Genomic DNA, 19,733 nt, shown 5'->3' with positions numbered 1-19,733 from the left:
ATGTATTTCTGAACCAAGACCTTGAGAGCTTACATACCAGAGCAATGTGTGAGGTGGGTGTACCTGTGTGCACAAACCTAACCTTAAGAGCTTCTGTTGCACTATATGTGAGAGATAGTGTACTACATGTTAGAAAGAGCAAATAACTCCTGTGAGTCCTGTCAGGGCTATGCCCAACTTTATACTCCTAAAACCATTGTTCCTGGGCTGCATGCATTGATAAAGATTGAAATGTAGGTTACATTTATTTTTTGAAGATCTAACACCAGAGAGGCATGGCTTGTACTTTCAGAGCCATTGCTAACTTTTAACACATTTTACATTAAACATTGTTATTTTAAGCTTCACTTCTGTTTCCAAAATCTGTTTAAACAAATTTTCTTGTGAATTACCTTTTAATGAAAGGGTTGTTATAGGAGTATCTAATGGCAAGTTAGATATTTGCAGACTTCTGGAGCTTTTGATGCAGTCTCTCTTGTAAGGCTTTCTTAAAGAATGTTAGTGCACAGGCAGTGTTTCTTGTGAAGGGTGTAGGATCTAGTTGATAAGTAATGCCAAAGACTTGGAATTTCGCTGGGAAAATGGTCTCAAGCCTAGGGATTATGCTATGATTACGTCATTAGAATTCGATAGAAAGGGATTGCCTGTTTATCCCTTCATGTAGACCTAAGGGCTTCAACTATCAGAGAGTTCTCCAGTTCAAATTACTTCCCAAGAGATACTGAAGTTTATGCTTTGGACCTCTGTATTAGTCAGAGGCCCTTCTGTTGCAAATGAGAAAATCTACCTCAAAATGTTTGAGGCAAACATGAAATTTAATCATATATACACAAGCAAATTCAAGGGTGTCCCCAACTGGTCCAGAAGTGGATTCACGCGGACTCAGAGCTTCCAATGGGGTTCTAATTCCATTTCCATCTCCATGTCTGTATCTCTTCCTTGTTTTCTCATTCTCTGCTTCTCCTTCTGATTCTCTTCTGTTTCACACAGATTTTTCCCAAATGACAGAAAGGTAACTAAAGTAACACTCTAGACTGTATCTCTATGTCCATATTGGCCCCTCTACACAGAGGAAGGGAGTGTGGAAGGAATGTGTGCGGTAAAGAATGTTTCTTTGACCAAAGAGAAGTCTGGCTTTTGCCCACAGCTTCTGGGAAATAATCTTGAATCCTTGGAATGTCATGCCTGCTAAACAGTATCTATGTTTTCCTGGGGGCATTGGGCCAACATGAATACAATAATATGATATAGAGTGGGGTACCTTAGCCATGCCAACAATTTGACTTGGAGTGGGTGCTTTGGGTCAGGCAGCCTGACCTCCTAAAGGGCTTTAAATAAGTCAGCCATGTGGGCAGTCAACAATTCTGACTGATGGAACCCCAAAGACCCTAGATACCAATGTTTGGGTGAGTACCCCATGTGTATTGTTACACCTTGATGCCAGTAAAGTAACTCCATCCTGATTGTACAGGGAGAGGGTGACTGGAGTTCCATGTTTGGTACTTTTCCAGGACTCTGCCTTATACATCACTTCCTTTGGATAATTTTGATCTACAGTCTTTCCTTGTAGGAAAATCTATGATTATGACAGCTTTCAGTGAGTTCTATGGGTCTTTCTAGTGAATTATCAAACTGTGCGGTTTGGGGAACCCCAAACTTGCAACTGGTGAGAGAAGTAAGGGTGATTTTATGGACTTTGTTCCTTTTAACTTCACAGCTGAAAAAAACTCTTAGTAAGAGATATAGCAAAAATGTCCTGGCTAATCAAACATTATAATTAATGTACACAAACATCCACCAGTGAAGTTTTATAAAGATGTCCCTCTAAATCCTTGACCTCCGAAATATCCTTAATTCACATCATTACCAGGAGATGGAAGAACTCCTATTTCCTGAGGACATTTAAGTCCCCAAAGGTGTTTGGGAAAGAGCTACATCTTTCCGAGCAGAGACCTTAGCCTTAGACAAAATTGGGGATAGATAAAATAATAGCATGACTAGTTAAAATTCCTTGGAATATAAGTAGATGTTTATTAATGAAGATTGAGGGAGGAAGAGAATTGAAAACACATGTCCATATTTTCTAATTTATCATTCACTTCTGACTTTATTTCATGTAACTAAGTCATTGTATTAGAAAAATTCAAAAACCATGATTCCATTGAAATGTTATAATAAAAAGCATATAAATGCTCCCATTTGTGGGAACTCATGTAGTAAAGTGGAATCCAGAAACTAATAAATCTTCTCTTTAATAAACCAGCTGATAAAGGCTTAGTACTTAAAAAAAGTACTTTAGCACTATTAGATATAAAAAGCTGAATGCAAGTCACAAGTAGTAATAAAAACCCTGTACTCAGAATAGCACTAGGACAAAATTACATCACACACACAGAAAAGAATGATCATAGTGTAGAACAATGGAAGAAGAAAGAAAAGAAAGTCCGTAGAACCAATGACTATTCTCTTGAATGTTCTCATTAAGGGTTATCATTTTAGTGAAGAAACACTAAAATTTGATAACAGCTCTCTGTCATAAAATATTCACATTTGCCTGAATTATATGTGCACTAAAATATATGCAGCTCTCATTTAATGAAGTAGTCCTTTATAAAGTTATATAAGTTAAATAATTTTCTAGCTTTGCTGTACAAATACATTGTATTTATTCAGCCCCAAGATGCATGTATTTTTCATATTTCAACATTCTAATTGTATTCTGCTTCTTGATTTTAAAAACACTATTATTTTTCTGAAAGACTGTTATCAACATGATGGTTTCTACTATAGTAATGACAAGGAAATATTTATAGTAAATTAGTGGAGCCCACTAAATTGTTATGTACAAGAGTCAGATGTCCAGTAAACAGAAACCATGCAAGTGCCGTACCTGATATAGTACATTAAACCATGTTAATGTCTGCGAGTACTACTCAATACAGAGAAACAAACTGAATGAACAATGTAATTTTTTTAAACCTTGAGTACTGGTGCTTGAAACATGAAATTAAAAACTCCTAGAGTTCAACAATTACAAACTTGCTTGTCCCACTCAATGTGCTCCCCTTGGTGGTCTCATTGATTCCCATAGCTTTACCTCCCTCTAGGTAGTAACGATTGCTAAATTATAACTCAACAGCTCAGAAATCTCACCTGAGATTCAGAGCCATATATCTAGTTCTCAATCAGATATTTTACTCATTCACTTATAAAACTTTATTGAGAATCCACTATGTTCTACAGGTAAATCAAACTTAACACATCCAAAACTAACTAGCTAACTCTCTCTCTGTCTCTCTGTCTCTCTGTCTCTCTCTCTCTCTCTACACACACACACACACACACACACACACACACACATACACACACACACATATATGTGTGTATATATATATATACACATATTTTTTAACATTTATTTATTTATTTTGACAAAGAAAGAGTGTGAGCAGGGGAGAGGCCTAGAGAGAGGAAGAGAGAATCCCAAGCCAGCTCTGCTCTGTCAGCATAGAGCGTGATATGGGGCTCAATCCCATGAGGAGATCATGACCAGAGCCAAATTCAAGAGCTGGGTGCCCAAATGAGTAAGCCACTCTGGTGCCCCATTTTTTGGTAGCCATTCCTTTTATTAACATCACCAAGAGTTAGGGTTAGATAAAAGTAAGAAAGTTATCACCACACCTTCATGATGCTCAACCAATTATGCAAATACTATTAAATCATCATCTTAGGGTATCTCATATCCATCCTATACTCTTTTGTTGCCTCTGCCTTAATTAAGGTCCTCCTATGATCTGAATGTTTGTATTCCTCCAAAATTCATATGTTGAACCCTAAACCCCAGTGTGATAGTATTTGAGGTGAGGTCTTTGGGAGGTGATTAGTTCGTGAGAATGGAGTCCTCATCAGTGTGATTAGTGCCTTAAAAAAGAGACCCCAGAGAGACCCCTCACTCCCTCCACCATGTGAGGGCACAGTGATAAGACAGTCTACAAACAGAAAGCAGACTCCCATCAAACAATGAACGTGCTGGTGACTTCACTGGATTCTTAGCCTCTAGAATTATGAGAAATAAGCTTCTTCTGTTTATAAGCTACCTAGTTTATAGTATTTTTGTTATAACAGTCCAAGCATCTAAATGGACTAAGACAGGTCCTTATCTTTCTTATGGACAATGGAAGTTGCTACCTGACTAATCTCTCTGATCCTTTACTTATGTGAAATTTATTTCAAAAATCTATGGATTTCCTAACCTCACTAATTGTCACTACTACACCATGTATCAGTGAGACCTACCCATATGTTAACTCATTAAATGCCCAAATGCACCCATAATATAGGTATTATTATTCCCAGATCCCAGATGGGAAAACCTAAAGATTATGTGACTTACATCAGTAATAAATGGAAAATTTGGGATTAGAATCTTTTTCATCCTAAAGCAAGGTTTATTTTATTATGTTGCACAGTTTTCTAGCTATGTCTCTGTCAAACAAATAGACAAAGCAAGAAGGAGCAAAAACTGGGACAGGTGTTTCCTGTGGTAGCAGGGAAAAGATTTTCACAAGGGCAATTTGAGAAGTGGTACATGTACCCTCAAGAATACAATTTCTTGGGGGTATAGTTTAGTGAGTCCCGTGGAATAAGGCAGCAGGAAAGACACACTGGTGGCACTTGGACTGCACAGGTCACATGACATGCAATTGCTCACTGTTGAGATTGATGAGGGAAGGGAAGAGCAGAGGGCATATCTAACTATGCTAATGGAGTGCTTTTTACATCAGGTGTTGGTATAGTTGGGCATGCCTTTAATACACAAAGGAAAAGAAAATATGCTCATGGATTGCTTAAATGTTAAATATGATAGAATGTTTCTCCATTTTTGAGCAAGCCAGCAGGTAGCCTGTCAGAGCACATCAAGAGTGTGACAGCTGTAAGTCAGACAAGGAGCTGGCAAAGAGAAGTGTGGTCAGAGAGAACACAGCTCCCAGATAAAGAGCAGCCTTTTCAGAGATTTTTAAAAATGTAGAATTGAGGACAAGTAAAACCATCTAAACAGAGAACATAAAAAAGTTGACATATTTCTGACAAACGTTAGAGTTAAACACAGCAAATAAAAGTAAGATAAAAGTAAGTAAATAAATATATTATTTAATTGCTTGAAGATTGTGATTTTATGTCTTTGACTTAGGGTATATTACTAAATCATTTACTAGTGCCAGTAATCTATTACTGAAATAGTAATAACAAAACTACTTAGAAATAAAGAGTCATCAGAATCCTGACAGGGATAACACTGCAGACAGTTAACTAATTCGAAGAAGTGATTATACAGCCGCTCACCTGATGGCAGGGTCAAGCAATGATGAACAACTCTTAGGAAGGAAATTAAAAGTATCACCAGGTATTGCTTGAATTCCTGCCACTCTTAGAAGAAGAATTGTTTCTTTATAACCCATTACTCCCAAGGACTGGGAAGAAAAAAAAAAACAGATAATCCAGTTTATTTTTAATATTTGGCCTAGAAATCCATTACATGATTTTCAACATAATTTACTCTTCTAATTAATTTTATCCCCATATTACTTAGTTTTAAATATAAGAGATAAGGGGCACCCGGGTGGCTCAGTCGGTTAAGCATCTGACTCTTGATTTTGGCTCAGGTCATAGTCTCCCAGTTTGTGAGATCAAGCCCTGCACTGGGCTCTGAGCCTGCTTGGGATTCTCGCTCTTTCTGCCCACCCCCCCCCCCACCCCTGCTTGTATGCTCTCTCTCTTTCTCTCTCAAAATAAATAAACTTTTAAATAAATATATAGAGATAAAAGTGATACACAAAATGTTATCTGATTTCCATTTCTCCAACTAGAAAAGCTCGGCTGACTACGTTCTGTCCAAAAATGCAGTCATTTTTATATTTTAATATTCTCCAAACTCATCACCAGAGCTAGGAAACTATAATTTACTCAGTACCCATGGCTTTGTTCATCCTCTCTGTCAAAGGGCCCTCATCGTATTCCTGCCTCCAGAAAGCGTGAGCCTGCATTCCTCCCAAGCTGGTCTCCTTTGGCAGCTTCTCCCCACTCCTAAGCATATTCCCCATCTTTGCATCCTCTGAGCCCCTCTGCAGAAATCACACAGACCAAGTATTTCCATAGATTAATACTTCAGAGAAATCAGTTTCCAGAAAAACCTAATTTCTAAACTGAGTGGTTTGGGCATGCTTATCCTAGTACTATGTAAGTGAATGCTGAGACATGAGTGAATACAAGTTACGTATCTGGTCCTGGGGGAGATGGGATGAGCTCTGCCATGTTGCACATATTTTTTTTAATAAGAAAAGTCTCAGAGGAAGTTATTGGGGCTCTAATTGTGCCAAATGTGTTGATGGATACAACTGACTATGCTATAAGGCAATTACTTTCTGGAGTATAAATGACAGAATTAGATGTCTTTTAAGTATTACTAATTCTCCATAGTACATGCTCCTTTTCAACTTCTAATTATCTTTTTTTAAATGTTTATTTATTTATTTATTTATTTATTTATTTATTTATTTATTTTTGAGAGAGAGAGAAAGTGGGGAGGGGCAGAGAGAAAGGGAGAGAGAATCCCAAGCAGGTTCCATGCTGTCAGTGCAGAGCCTGATGGGGGGCTTGATCTCACTGTCCTCTCTCTGAGATGACAACCTCAGCCAATATCAAGAGTCAGACACTCAACCAACTGAGCCACCCAGACACCCCTCTAATAATCCTTTCCATGTGAACTTGCTCTGGGTAAATGCAGGAATATTCCGTTGTGAAATGTAGGTGAGAGCTGAGATGGCAGACCAGTGGTCAGAAAGATGTCCACTGGTAAACAACATGGTCAGAGAACTGTTGCTAAAGTGAGAAGGCAGGAAAGAGTGGCCAGAGGGCCACAGTGTTTCAGAAGGACTGACCCCAATGAGGGGACAGTGAAATCACAGGGCTCTGGAACCCAGAACAAAAGTCAGAGAATAGCTTTGCACCTGACCCTCCCATGGGACATGGCAATGAATAAATTAGTCCACAATGGCTACACCATGTGATTTGTGAATGACTTCAAAATGTTTTGACATAGTACAGGAGAGAGAGAAATAAATCTATAAAGAGAAGGGGAAAGGAAAAGAAGGTAAAAGGAAAGGAAGGGAGGAAAGGAGGGTGGAAGGGAAGAAGGAAGGGATATAGGAAACACTGAGCAACATAGAAGTGAAAGAAAGACATAAAGGAAAAAGAAGGAAGGAAAGAAAGTGGGAGGGCTATTTTCATGTTTATTATGCTTTACATAAACCTACCAGACTTTAAATATATTTACTCCCCAAAGACAGATACAATTATTATCACCATTTTATATACAGAGAAATTGAAGAATAATGAGGTTGAGAAAACTCTTCAAGTTCACACACGTGGTAAGTGGTGGAGCAGAGGTTCAATCTGCAAAAATAAATTCCAGTATAAACAAACTATAATGAAATAAAATGAAAAGTACACTCGTTACTAGACGTATTGAATGCACAGAGGAGGAAGTGGAGTTAGCAGTGTATCACCATCTAATCCTCGGGATTCCCGCAGGTAGTTTTTTGGTTGTCTTTCTGTAAATTTCTTTGCTAATCAATCATGTTCCCTCTCTTTTCATTTAGAAAAAGCTATCACTACATGCTAATTTCTAACAGATACTGAAAATATTTTACGAGATATTCTTCATTGTGTAAAGGTGTCACATTTGGGTTTAGATAGATTTTTCTATACTATTTTGCTGCATCTGTGTGATAATTCTTGATAAACACACATACTAACTAATTCACATTGTCACTCAGCAGCCACTCAGTCTATGTCTTTATGTCAAAATTATGCAATTGAAATAGATGACATCATAAGTGAAGCTTTGTTGTTTATATTGTTAATTTTTTTAAGTTTATTTATTTTGAGAGAGAGAGTGAGCACGAGTCAGGGAGGGGCAGAGAGAGAGGGAGAGATAGAACCCCAAGCAGGCTCCCTGCTCTCAGCCCAGAGCCCAGTGTGGGACTTGATCTCACGAACTATAAGATTATGACTTGAGCCAAAGTCAAAAGTCAGATGCTTAACTAACTGAGACACCCAGGCACCCTTTTATTTAGTTCATTGAAATGGATGTTATAAGTACACAGAGTAAAATGCAAAAGGAACAAAAATGTATACCAGGAGATAAATATAAGTGTCCCTCCCACTGCTGTCTCAACCATTAAATCAGCTTTCCTAGAGGCAACTGATGTTTCCACCTTTTCGTACACCCTGCTAAAGATATTCAATGCATAGTCTAGCATGTGGAATACAAATATAGAAATATACCGGAATGATGACTTTCCTATTCTAAATCTTTTTTTCCCCATCCACCTATAGGCAGGAAATAGGATATAGATAAGAAATAGGACATAGATAGGAAATAGGATGTAGATAGGAACAGATAGATAGATAGATACATAGATGCATAGAGACAGATACTTATTTAATGTTAATACATACAGAGCTATCTCATTCATTTTAATGCCAACATAACATTCTATTTAATGGACATAGTATTACCATTAATTTCTTGATCACTCCCTATTGATAGATATTTAAGTTGTTCCCATTCTGTGCTATTACAGTGTTATAATGCATATCCTTGTATGGGAGTCATTTGGGACATATGTAAGTGTATTTGTGGACAAACACTTAGAACTGCTGAAACATTTTAATTTTCAATAAATATTTGTCAAATTGGCCTGTTAGAAGTTGAACCAATTTACATTTCTTCAACAATATGAGAGTAACTACTTCACTACACCATTTTTTCACATGTGATTGTGCCAAGAAAATAAGTCAAGAGACAGTAACCTATTATAGATTCAATTTTCATTTCCTTTTACTTAATAACCTTAAATTTCTTTTCATATGTTAAAGAGCCAAGCCATTTATTTCCTGTGTATCATCTTTTATGTATTTTAACCATATTTCCACTGGACTATTGATCGAGGCTGCCATTAACAGGTGTGTAAGATTCACTTCTATATGAATGGCTGCCCTGGAATTGGGCATAATCTTTACAGGCTATATGTAGCCTCACTACTGATCATTCTCTCTTCATCTGTGGGCCTTCTTTACATATTATAAAAAATACATATTTTGTACCTCAGATATATGGGAAATATCTCAGGTAATCAACTGTCTTTTGACTTCATTTAAGTTTTTGGTGTTGTTGAGATTGTTTTTAAATTTTTATGAAATGTAGTTTATCATTTTTTTAAATTTTAGTGGTTCTAGGATTTTGTGTCATATTTAAGAATGGCTTCTCTATCTCAATAGAATAAATATAACTCCTTTACATTTTCTTCTATAATTTTTATGATTTCAGCTTTTACATTTTAGTATTTGATCTAACTGGAATTTATTTTAGTGTAAGAAGTAAGAAAATGATGTTTTTCTACAAGGTTTCACTCAGTTGTCCCCCAACAACCTACTGATTAACTTATGCTTTCTCCAGTGTTAGATGCAATTCAACTCTAATGTACACTAAATTTCTTAATATTTTGATCTGTTTTTGGAATCCCTTTTCTATTCCACTGATCTGTCTATTCATACATTAGTACCCCCTTGTCTTAATTATAGCAGTTGCAAAATTGCTACCCTGTGACTCATCTTTTTTAAGTTTTCCTTGGATATATTTGTTTTCTTATTTTTTCCATGAGTTTCAAAAAAAAACTTGATTAGGTTTTAAAATAAAATCTGTTGAGGGGTGCCCGGGGGCTCAGCTGATTAAGTGTCCTGACTTCGGCTGAGGTCATGATGTCACAATTGTGAGTTCCAGTCCCACGTTTAGCTCTGTGCTGACAGCTCAGAGTCTGGAGTTCACTTCGGATTCTATGTCTCCCTCTCTCTCTGCCCCTCCCCCATTGTGCTCTGTCTCTCAAAAATAAATAAAAACATTAAAAACAAAAAACTTGTGATGTTGGGGGGGCAAATATTTTATATATTACATATTAATTTAAGAGAAAAATGACATCTGTATGAGACTGAGTATTCCTACACAAAAAGAAGATAGTTTTCTCATATATTTGAATTATTTTTTGCAACTGTCAGTAATGTATCTATATATTTTTCTTCTTGAAGATTTCTTATTAAATTCATTCCTATAATTTTGTTTTTGCTGTTGCTATTATAAATAGTATCTTTTTTATTTTTTCACTGGCTTCGTTTACCTATAGGAAGGCAACAGATTTTGCTATATTATTTTATATTATGACACCTTATTGAATTCTTTTTTATTTATAGTCTTTTTTGTTAATTATTTTGGATTTTCAAGTGGAAAATTATAACAACTGCAGATAATTACATCTTTATATTTTTATCTGTATATATTCTGCTTCTTTTTCTTATTTATCTGCATTCCTATTACCTAATAAAAACACTTTAATCATCTGGGAGTTCATGGGCATCCTTGCCTTATTCCTGATTTAGTAGAAATGCTTCTGTATTTCACCAATAATCATCATACTGGCTTTTGGTTTCAGATAAATATATTTCTATTTTAAAAACTTATTTCTGTCAGGAAAATATTTTTTCAAATATCTTTCCATCATCTAAGATGATATACGTTTTCTCCTAAAATCCATTGACTTAATGATTGATAGATTTCCTAATATCGACCCACCTTAATATATTTGGAATAAGGTTCTCATTGGTCAAAGTGTAAAATATTATTACAATATTCTGTTTGATTATATTTGCTAATCAGGCAATGGTAGAATATCTCCTTAGTTAATATTTTTCTAGTAGAATGCCTTTTGGTTTTTAATACTCTCTCAGTGTGTTTTTCAGCTGATGTTTTTATAGGAAACTATATTTACAACTCCAAAATTAAATGCATCATATCTAACAAAATGATGTGCAGAAAATCCTTAAGTTATATTCCACATAAAATTGGCACATGTCAAATGTCAACAGGAGGATCTGCATGACAGCAGTATAAGAAACATTTCTTTTAAAAATAGTCTGTCAGTTTTCCACTTTCTCCTTTTCTTCCTTTCACTTCTCTTCTCTACCTGAACAACTCATTCCAAAATGTTTAAGGTAGAACCCAGCCAAGCAGGCATCTGCACAGTGGTAAGAAGGGGAAAGAGCAGTGGTATAGACTGAGGTGCCATAGCCTGAGGAGAGTGAAAATGATATCTATATTGGGAGGGAAAATGGGGAACCAGCATGGGTTTTTGAAGCCTGTGTGTGTCGAGCAAGGTATACATGAAGGGTTTGGTAAGTGGCTTAGGATGGGGAATTCAAACACAGACAGAATAAAAAGGGCTTCCTCATAGTAAGATGGCCCCATGTAGGATAGGGACAGATAAAGATAGCCTAAATTATGTAGGAAAGGAAGCAGCAGCAATGAGACATTGGTTATATACGAATAAAAATGATAAAAACAAATATGTTAAGAATCAGGGCAGTCTGATTACTCAGTATCAGAGAAGAGAGTTACAAATACTTAAGGGAGAAAACTAAAGTGAATCTTATGATATTGGGATGGAATTGGAGGCACTAGTAAAAGTCTATGGTTTTCAATATAGATAGGTAGCTATAAAAACAAATATACATGTAAATATGCACATGTGTACGTGATGTTTGTGTGTGTGTGTGTATATATGTATATATATACATATATATATACATATATTTATATACATATATATATGTATATATATATGTATATATATATATATTTAAACCTTGTATGTATACACACACACACACACACACACACACACACACACACACAGCTCTGTTCACTAAGACATCCTAGGGGCATTGAAACTCCAAAAGTAATGAGCACACTTAGCCCTCAGATCTTGGCTGCTAAATACCATTCTCCATTAAAAGAAACCAAGGATCCTTGGAGAAATGGCTGGAGGTTGGAGTATAGAGAGTACAAAATACGCCAGGAATACCTTGATAGAAAGTAATAAAGTGTTTAAGTTATGACAAGAACATGTCAAAGTCAGTCATGTTGAAGGAACTCTCAATAATCAGATCAGATAATTGGACCATGAAAATAAACAATTATGTTTACTGTTCCAAAGTACATCCTTCCCTCCATATATGTATTAATTACAAAATGTAAAGAGTAATTTACAATAGAAAAGTCTGGCATAAACCAACCTTATCAAGTAATCAAAGATAACACCATCAGTTACGTGATAAATTTAAATCATGGGTCATCTAATAGGAGGAGGTAAAGAGAACATAATGTCACTTTTTAAATATTTTTACCCAAAATACACAGCCTGAATCTAATCATGAATTAGCATCAGAAGAACCAGAATTGAGGGTTATCCTTCAAAATAATGTAGTAATGTCTGTGATCTAAGAGACTCTTCAATATGGAGAACAAACAGAGAATTACTGGAGGGGTTGTGGAAGCAGGGAGGGGCTAAATGGGTAAGGGGCATTAAGGAATCTACTCCTGAAATTACTGTTGCACTATATGCTAACTAACTTGGATATAAATTAAAAAAATAAATTAATATTTTTTTAAAAATTAAAAAAAAACAACCCAAAACTTAAAAAAAAAGTCTTAATGTTATAAAATTCAATGCAAGTCTGAGAAACCTTTCAAGATTGAGGTGGACTAAAGAGATTAAACAGCTAAATACGACATGTGGGTTTGACCCAGAAACTTATTATAAAGAACATCAATTGTTGGAGTACCTGGGTAACTCAATCCATTAAGCGACCAACTTCGGCTCAGGTCATGATCTCACAGTTCATGAGTTCGAGCCCTGCATCGGGCTCTGTGCTGACAGCTCAGAGCCTGATGCCTGCTTCAAATTCTGTGTCTCCCTCTCTCTCTGGTCTTCCCCCACTCATGCTCTCTCTCTCGCCTTCAAAAATAAATAAAAATTAAAAAAAAAATGAACATAAATTGCAATACTCACTGAAATCTGAGTTGAGTGTCAGGATTCATACATCGATGTCCTTGTTTATAAAAATAAAATAAATAATATTAATTTAATTTTTAACGCATTAAAATTATTTTAATTTAATTAAAAAATAAAATAAAAATGTAAACAAACAAACAAACAAACAAACTTGGGTGGCTCAATCAGTTAAGTGTCTGACTCTTGATTTCAGCTCAGGTCATGACCTCATGATTCATGGGATCGAGCCCTGCACTGACAGTGTGTATCCTGCTTGGGATTCTCTCTCTCTTTCTCTCTCTACCCCTTTTCCACTCACACACTCTCTCTCTCTCTCAAAATAAATAAACATTTCTTAAAAATAAAAAAAAAATAAAAATAAATACTAAAGTATCTGAGGATAACAGAGTCTCTTATCATCAAACAATTCAGGTTAAAAAAAATTCTGTTTAGTGTGCTTGAAACTTAAATGAAAGAAAGAGGCTGTTTCAAAATAAAAAATAACATAATAAATTTCTTGAAGGCCTAAACATATGACTTCTGGGAAAAAGAAATAGATATGCTTTTCCCTGTTCTACTTGTTAAGTACAATGATAAATCCTGAACACTATGTAAAACAAAAATAAGATTCTGGAAGATGGAGAGAAGAGGCAGACACTATGGTGAACACCACAATTCTACAGTTGTGAAACTGTAGAACAATTCTACAGTAAATGCACAGCCTATAGAATTAAAACTATATGATAGTTCTAAGGGAACGAATACAGTATGTAATAGTTTTGTGTTCTGATAAAATAGGTAAAAGACAACATTCAAAACTGAGGTGACAAAGGGGAGAAAATATGAAAGTAGAATAGACTTGTTTATTGCCTGATAGCATCTATCTAGTACAAAATAATATTATTTTAGATCAGATACTTGTAGAGAAAGACTAGATGAGAAGAAGTGGTTACAGTTATATTCAAAACTGCTAATAGTAGGGAACCAATAGAAAATACCAAGGAAAGTAATTTTTAAAAAGAACAACTTAAAATATCATATAAAGATGTTAATATAAAAGTAAACATTAGTATAAAAATGCAACCTTCCTAGACACCTAAAGGAAAGATTAAAACACAAATAATGGAAAAACAGATCATAACTATTTTTAGTCGTTACATAGAAGAGAAAGAATAGAATGAAGGGAACAGGGAAAGAAGCTTGAATTCTTTGAGTATACTTTCTTAAAACTTGAGTTTGGTACTATGTCAATATTTCCCCAAAGAATACTAACAAAATTATAAATCAACCCCTTGAATGGAACATGAAATAAATGAACCTAAATATGTATTCAGTTGGATGAACTATTCCAAGAGACTTTAAAACACTAATTCAGCTTTACGTGGTTAGTAGTATATATCCTAGAGGAAAAAAGTGTAAATAGAGTCTAAAACTGTTTTAACTAATCTATATTATTATAGTAGCGTAGTTGATTACTGCATCCGTGTATTAGGGGAATAATGTAAGTGAGTTATAATTGTGGGACATCCCATCATTTCCAGCATCATCATGGAGAACTGCAATTCTTGCTATGGGATAAAGGCGATATAGATGAAAGCATCCAAATAAAAACTCTGTTAGCTTTACTTTGAAACTCATGGAAGTAGCAACATAAACTCATGATACATTTTATCTTTAAAAAGGCATCCTAGCTCCATTCATTGAAAAGACAAAATAGGGGCGCCTGGGTGGCGCAGTCCGTTAAGCGTCCGACTTCAGCCAGGTCACGATCTCGCGGTCCGTGAGTTCGAGCCCTGCGTCGGGCTCTGGGCTGATGGCTCAGAGCCTGGAGCCTGTTTCCGATTCTGTGTCTCCCTCTCTCTCTGCCCCTCGCCCGTTCATGCTCTGTCTCTCTCTGTCCCAAAAATAAATAAACGTTGGAAAAAAAAAAAAAAAGACAAAATAATGTCCAAACCAGTACCAGTGTGCAGACCTACTGTCCACAGTGTAATCGTTACATACCATTTCACACTTAACACAGCCAGGAGTCCTTAGAGAATTGGTTGGTTCATTTCTGTATGAGTCTGGAACATTTTGACACATCAGAGAAAATTATCAAAGACTGTTAAGTTAGGGTCAGAATAACCCAAGAGCCGAGTTGAAAAGGCTCCCATTATCAAAAATGGGGAAAATTGAACATCAATTAAAATAACGGCAATGAACTAAAACATACCAAATATATTTCAAACTATTAGTTCAAATAATAGTAAAAAATGTGTTTTTTTTTTACAAAACTAATTGGTCACTGTGCTAATGATTCAATTCATTATTTGAAAACCAGAGAATAAAGGAATCAGGTATCACCTTAATTTTCTGATATAATTATATCACAGGGTAACCAAGATAAAGGGAAGTGTCTTTTTATAGAAATAGTCTGGGTAATAAATGAAAAAGGAATCATAGAAGTAAAGTATCATCCTGCCTAAATGGATCAATTATTGATCTAGACGGTGAATATCAGGGACTGCTAACAACCAGGTATTATGTGCCTCCTAATGGAAGAAGACAACATTGGTAATAAAAGAGACATGCTGATAACACTGACACTCAATCTGATCAAGCCCCTCAGTCAAACTACTAATTTGTAGGAAATAAGAAATGGTAAATTCCAAAAGGTGATACAATCAGCAAAATCTAGAGGGTGGGGAATGCTCCAGAAAATGACCCAGTTTCTTCAACTTAGAAGTTACAAACTTAAACAACCCCCCCCCAAAACCAAATACATTGTATACATAAGAGGGTAGAATGAAAAAAAGAAGAGGGAAGAACAGAAGAAAGCCTAGAGACAGATTTAAGACATCATTCAGTCACTGCATTTGAATCTTATTTGTATTCTAAAAAAATACATACACACATACATACATACAAATACACACACACATACATACAAATACACACACACACACACACACACATATACAAAATGAAAACAAATTAGAACATTTTTTAGAGAACTGGAAATTTGAACACTGATAGATAATTACTAATACTAAGAAATTATTGAAAAGTTTTTTTTAGTTGTGTTAATGTTAAGCTTTCTTTAAAAGAACCCTTATGTTTGGGGTGCCTGGGTGGCTTAGTCGGTTAAGCGTCTGACTCTTGGTTTCAGCTCAGGTCATGATCCTAGGGTTTCATGAGTTTGAGCCCCGCATCGGGCTATGTGCTCACAGCACAGAGCCTGCTTGAGATTTTTCCCTCTTTCTCTCTCTCTGCCCCTATCCCACTCATGCTGTCTCTGTCTCTCTCAAAAATAAAGAAACATTAAAATTTCAGAAAAGAGTCCTTATGTTTTAGAGATACATGGTAGTATATTTATAAATTAAGTATTAGGATGTCTGAGATTATCTTCAAAATAATACTGAAGGAGTAGGTAGGTGGGGATGAAACTTGATTCGCTATAGTTGATAATTGTTAAGTCTGGGTGATGGTATGCAGGGTTCATTATACGACTCCTACTCTACCTACTTTTGTATATGTTTGACATTTTCCATGATAAAAGTTTCCAAAAAAAGTGATAAAGTGAAGGGAAAAGTGATAACAAAATAATCACAACTTATGATCATTACTTGAAAACAAACTTGCTTTGATTGGACATATAATAGAGTAACAAAAAACATCTGATTTTTCACAGTTATCAGGTAAAGTGCTATCTCTTTTGGCTTTCAGTACAAGAATAATTATTTTATGTCTGTTTTATTACATAGGAGAGAATCACATCACTCTGGCCGTAGTGATTGGTTCAGGAATGAGCACAAATTCAGAGAGAAGCTGAAAATTCTGGCAACTGAGTGTTCCCTTTTCCTGCTACACATGGACCACTCCTGGAGGTTTGTAGATGTAATCCCAGATCTGCTGAAGACAGCCTGCATTAGAACTAGGGCAAGCCAGAAAAAGCAGACCCATGACAGAGAAAAAGACTAGATCCTGTCTGACCTCCCTCTGGAATCATCTTGCTACAGTTCAGCAGGGTTCTCTGTATTTCAAAAATAATTTTTTGAAAGAATCATTATTATGAAGTGTCAACAGAGTTTGGTAAAGTTTCTCTTAGCATTTTTGGAGAAATCATGGAGAAAAATGAACTGAAAGATGGTGCAGTTGCATAGATTCCCAACTACTTGAACACATAGAATGTGGATAAATGATAATTACAGACCAAAGGGGAGAATTTGTTCTCCAACACTTTTTCTCTGTCCTAATCAGCATTTTATCATAATCTTGGGTTAAGATACAAATGGAATACTTATAAATGTTCACATGCACATATCTAGGAGTCATCAATAAACTACATAACTTTAAATGAAGATTTAGAGATATCATAATTTCTAGGAAAAAATAAGTTGCAACTGATGAGACTTTTTATGTGAATAAATGAATAGCATTTCATAAAAACTTTAAAAAGTCAATTTTATAAGCACAGGGAAAGAAAAAGAGTCCAACAGCAAATCATCGGTGAAGGCCTGGGATCTCAGTTGGATGCACATTCAACTGATCTGTCTATAACTGTGGCCAGAAAAAAACAAAAGAAAACTGTGTGTGTATATGTGTGTGTGTATAAATACATACACATAAATATATATATATATATACATACATACATACAAAAATATACATATATATAATTATTATTATATTGTATAATTATATGTACAATTTTAGCAGAAGCACAATCTCCAGATCAACTGAAGTCCAACTCCATTTGCCTATTGTCCTTGCCAGAGTAAATACAGGTCTTATATTCAGTACCTATTTATTAACATATTGAAGGAAGAAATTTTACAAAGTAGAAGGCTATAGGGGAAAGGACAATTATCAAGAAAGTTTGTAATAGCTAATGATCTGAGACTGTTTAAGGACTAAGACTGCATGGCAACTTATTTGAAGAAAGAGGTGAGGCATGTGGGAAAGATACTAAATTTATCCGATGTAGATCCAGAACTAAGCCACAGGATGGAAATTACAGACATGTAGGTTTAGGCTTAAGAAGAGAGATTGTTTTCTAACAATCAGAGATGCCTGAAATCAGATGTTTTCTTTATGGAAGCAGGAAACTCACTAATCATTGCAAATACTCCTAATGATCACCCTTTTAGGTAACTAGGTACGTCCCCAACAAAAGGAAGTGAGAAGGTAAGCTTAAAGATCATTATAGGACATTTATAATTTAATAGCATATTATTAAATTAATTACACTAATAGCCAAATAAAGACATCTTATAAAACTTGTTTATAACAACAGGACAATATTATTCTATATTTGCTATCATACATTCCTTAAAAATTATTGAGCCACCTGAAAAACAAAAAAACTTTAACCTTCTTGTATGTATTTGTTCCTGCTTGACTCATATTTCCCCCCATTGTATCTTTTGATCTAACCAACTCAGCTAATCCACAAAGCATGCCACTACCACGCACTTAATAACATTTAATGTGCTGGCCAAAGTCTCCATTAAACTCTTACGTTTTGTGAATCAGCAGCTCCGTAATTGATTTAAGTTGCTTCTTCCTTTCTCTACTGATTGCCAAGCAAAGACTTAACAGATATATGAATATATTCTGCTGAGCATAATCTAAGACCACGTAACCTTTTCACAGCAAAAATCAAGTTAAAGCTTACTTGGATTCAGGACATCATATGCTTGACACTTACATTTATAATTTATTGCATACACTTCTCTTTGATCTACTCAATCTAAATATTGACTTATAAATTACACCAGAAAATATTTTTCCAAACTGGGTGTTTAAGATGTAACCCCAAATATCTCTAGTTTCTATCATTCTAGATGGATGATACATAAATCCATAAGTCATTTTATTCATCAAATATTTACTGAATGGCTATTTGTCATGCCTTGCCCAATGCCCTGGGAATAAAAAATGGAAAAAAAAAATAGTCATGATCCCTGTCCTCATGGGGCATACAATCTAGTAGAATACATAAACATCAGTCATATTATACTAAAATCCAACATAAAACTTGAGTGGTGATTAGCTGTTAATAATGAAAGCTATTAATAATGGGATTAGACCTGGTCAAGTTCAGGAAGAGCTCCCCTGAAGAAGTGACAACAGAGCCTCTCTAAAGAATGAGTCCAAGTTCTCCCAGACACAAGAGACACGGAAAAGTACTTTACACTCACAACAATGTAAATGCTTTCTTGTGGGACAAAATATTACAAGTATAAAAGACTAGAAGAGATCTGTGTGGCTAGAACCAAGAAGGGCATACCTAAAAAAAAAAAAAAAAAAAAAGAGCCTAGAATAAGATAAACCTGGAATAACAGATGGGGCCAGACCACACACACCCTTCAAAGGTGTGGGTAGTAAATATGATTGGAATTGAATAGCACTGCAATTCATCATGGATCATTTGACAAAAGAGGAGAGGTATGAAGATGCAGAGCGGAAGCTAGTAAGCTAGTTATGAGGCTATTTTACTCATCCATTTGGAAGAAAAGTAGCTTGGATTGGTATGGCCATGGAAGTAATGAAATTGTGTTTGGGAGATACTTAGAAGGTAAAAGTAATCCAAATGTGTCTTTTGCCTATACATTAGATTTACAGAACTTGAGTTGCATAGTGCCTCTTTCTCCAGAGATTCCTGAATTTGTGAGCTGTATCAGTCATGGTTCTCCAAAGAAATAAAACCAATAGGTTACATATATAGAAAGGGAGATATATTTTAAGGAATTGGCTCACACAACTGTGGAGGCTGGCAAGTCTAAAATTTGTAGGGCAGGCCAGGAG

Source organism: Lynx rufus, unplaced genomic scaffold (assembly GCF_022079265.1).
Source record: "Lynx rufus isolate CCGP_SWC_20201006 ecotype Redwood Valley unplaced genomic scaffold, mLynRuf1.p SCAF_5, whole genome shotgun sequence".
Classification (NCBI taxonomy): domain Eukaryota; kingdom Metazoa; phylum Chordata; class Mammalia; order Carnivora; family Felidae; genus Lynx; species Lynx rufus.
Note: the sequence above shows the minus strand (reverse complement) of the source record.